We start from the raw sequence: 3,862 nt of genomic DNA, 5'->3' as shown, positions 1-3,862 counted from the left end.
TTGTATGTCCATGAATTACTACATCACCTACTTCATGTTAATTAAAATACTATGCTGATTATGTGTAGCAACTCTTGGTGTTGATGGCTTCAACTATTGGCTTGGTAGCTTCAGTGGCTTTCTTAGAGTTACCTCTATCTATCTGAGTGTTTGATTTCCCCTAACCATGTGGAGTTCTCATTGTTGACCCCAACAAAATATTTTTCTTTGACTAGATTTTGAGGGTTGAGCTCATTAGTTATTGTTGAGCCCAATGAAATATTGCCCCAACAAAAATTTTCTTTTTGTGTGTAATTTAATTTCTGCTTTTGAAACTCAGCTTGGCTCTCTAGTTCTAACTCTACATGGAGCTATTTTGAAAACTCAATGTGGCTCTTTGGGCTAACTTAGCGTGGAGTACTATTGTAACTCGGAGTTGGTGTAACACAGGGTCAGAACCATAATGGGTTGCCACCCACGCGCACTATTATTTTTATCCAAACTCAAACTTTTTCAACAACTTCTATGTTTTGCTACAACACTAGCTTTTTTGATGATGGAAAAGCTCCTCCCTAGCAGAGTCGCTATTGTTTTCAGGTCAAAAATTTATAATTTATTGATATATTTGAAGATTTACAATTTCCCACTTCTTCACTTAAAGACACAAATTGCAAGCTTTGAATCTAGGAAACTATGTCGAAAGATAATAGGTCTTGGCTCTGTTGATCACAAGGACGTCGTTATTCTTGAAGCTATTCTTTGTTGTCAGATTTGGAGTTAAAGGGAGCTTCGTTGATGTGGAACCCACCTCATTGAAAATAGATCATCTTGTTAACATGCTAAGAGCTAAGCTTTTGAGGCAACAAAAAAAAAAAGAATCCTAACATGAGATTGAAAATCAAGTGTTTGAAGGCATAAATTTCTTGGGTCTCAAGAGTTTGGCATGGTGGCGCAAGGATAACCTATTGCCGGTAGCCATGGTGTGGGAATAACCCAGCAGTCAAGGGGTGTCATGCCCAGATATGGGCTGAATGAGAGAAGAAGAAGAGATCTCACTCAAATGCTAATGAAATTAGGTATATATATACTTAGATTTGTGCTTTTTGCTGAATTGATTTGGGTTCTAGACTGAGTTTACCCATGCTCAATTGTCATGATGTAAAAGCTATCAATCAAGCATTTATTGCTACACATACACTACCTTTTCGATTTTGTGGCCAGGCCGAGTTACAAAAGTCGAACAAGTTTGGACTATCCTGAGCCATGTTGAGTTACATTTACATACCACTATACTTTCAAATATTAAACATTTAATGTAGATATTTGGTGATATGACATCTGCTCACGCTGAGTTTGGTTCATGTTGAGTTTGGCTAACACTCGATGTGTCTACACCTAGAATATGTTTACACAAAGTTTGATTCATTTTGAGTTTGGCTAACGCTTAGTTGAGTTCACGCCAAAAATCTATTTGTGCAAAGTTTGGCTCACACCTAGTTGAGCTCACGCCTAGAATCTGGATCACATAGAGTTTGGCTCATGCCTAGAATCTATTTATGCAAAGTTTGACTCATGTTGAGTTTGGCCCACGCTCAATTGAGCTATCACCAAGTTTGAGTAGATTTCAACTTGTTTGATTAAGATTTTGGGATTGTCTAACCTTAAGCCAATTTTTATAAACACTTTTGACTTTGTTGAGCCCTTTGATAATATCAAATAACCAAAATATCCTTGGTAAGGCCTACACTTATGTTTAATTAATTTTGTTGAATAGTTTTCACTTTTTGATAGCGTACAACACGACTTAAAGCAACTAAGTTTGTTCAAGTCAGTTACGACCGGAACCGCGTCTTCCCCTTAAAAATGGTGTGAACAAAATGACGACTTCGCATTTGTAAATTGTTTTAATTTTAACTCCATTCACTTTACTTCTAAGATACTTCCTCATCTTTCTCACAATTTTTTTTAGTTTAGTATGAGAAAGTTTTGTCGGATCGTTTGACAAGTTTGTAAATCTGTGAGGACTTACATTGCTTTACGTATCATTTTCTTATGAATTATAAAGTATCTATTCCTGGGAAATACACTTGTATACAATTGCTCTATGTTATTTTCGAGTATATTTCTATAGACATGTAATAGAAGGAAGAGGATTATCGCCAATCACCGCCAGTGAGGTACAATTCCCATCATAAGAGGATCCCGTTAGCCATGTTGACTTCATCATCCTTTGAATCTTTTATTTTTGGTGGGGAAATCCAGTTCCTTATGATAGATTCCCTCAAGCTGGGAGTGAAAAGACATGAAGATGTTTCTAAACCAATTTACTTTAATATCCATTTTGTTAAAGTTCAAAGCCTCTTATATTATTATAGCTTGTCATCTTTTTAACTATAATATTCATTTTGTCAAAGTCAAAAGCCTCTTATATTATTATAATTTGTCATCTTCTTAACTATAATCGGCTAAATTGAGGGCCTTTGATCAAAACCGAGCTCTGGCAACCCAACTTATCTACTTATAAACATGCACACGTTTAGTGTCAAACTTATTAACTATTCGAACACCAATAAGGATAGCTCCAAGACCACCTTTCCTTCCCTACTTCAAACTATTATTGATGTTCGACAATATACGTCTTATCTCATCTCGTATTGGTTCTTTAGATCTTGCCACGTCTGTACTGCTTGAGTCCCATGACAAAACAAATATAAAAATTACAAATCCTCGACGATAATATTTACATTTGGAGCTCCATTTCGCACAACAAAATAATCTCTTTTGCAAAATCATAATAGTACAATGGAGAACAATGCCTTTAGGGCCTGTTTGTTTTACTAAAAAAAAAGGGAAATCAAAGAAATGGAAAACTATTAAAATGAAGAATTGGTTTGGGAGTGTTTGGTTGGCTAAAAAAAGAAGGAAATAAAAAAAATGGAGATGAAATGATGTTAGTTGTCATATTATTATTGGATGATGTGAGTGATTTTTTAAGAAAACTAGTTTTGATGTTGTTTGGTTGGCGAAAAAAATAAGGAAATGAATTATAAGAAACCTATTTCCTGTAGTTTGTTGTTTTCTTTTGTTTTGGTTCATTCTTAAAAATAAGAAATGAAATGAGATGAGATGAGTTGTCATTGTATTATTGGGTGATGTGATCCAATATTAAGAAAAGTGTTTTCACAACTTTTTGGGATGAAAACAAAGAAATAAAATGTTAATGAGATGAGGTGAATTGTTATAATATTTTATTGGATGATGTGAGTGATTTGAAATGATGAAAAGAGATGAGTTGAGTGATGTTTGGATAAAAATAATATTTTATTAGATGTGATGGATGAGTTGTTAGATGAAAATAATATTTTATTAGATGTGATGGATGAGTGGTTAGATAAAAATAATATTTTATTAGATGTGATGGATGAGTGGTTAGATGAAAATAATATTTTATTAGATGATGTGGATGAGTTGTTAGATGAAAATAATATTTTATTGGATATTGTGGGTGAGTTTTAGGGATGGAAATGAAGGAAATAGTACTTTTTGAGATTTTCACCTTTTCCATTTCCATTTCTTGGTTTTTAGGAAATAACCAAACAGGCCTTAGTCCCAATTTTGGGATTTATTTTGATTCAAAGACTTGAATGTATTGTTAGATTTTCAACTCTCTCTTACACGTGCAAAAGCACGTGCCGAGACAAGCGTTCCTGTGCCAACTTTTTCTCTCTCCGCCCTTTTCCCTTATTCATCTTATAACAAAATAATATAATAATGTCTTACAATAACTGAGAGAGAGAGAGAGAGCGCAAAGCTGAAAAAAAAAAACCCAATTCAAAAAAAATAAAAATAAAAAAATGAACGCAGGCCGGGGCTACGCCGGCGG

This window comes from Asparagus officinalis, chromosome 8 (assembly GCF_001876935.1).
Source record: "Asparagus officinalis chromosome 8, Aspof.V1, whole genome shotgun sequence".
NCBI classification, from domain to species: domain Eukaryota; kingdom Viridiplantae; phylum Streptophyta; class Magnoliopsida; order Asparagales; family Asparagaceae; genus Asparagus; species Asparagus officinalis.
Note: the sequence above shows the minus strand (reverse complement) of the source record.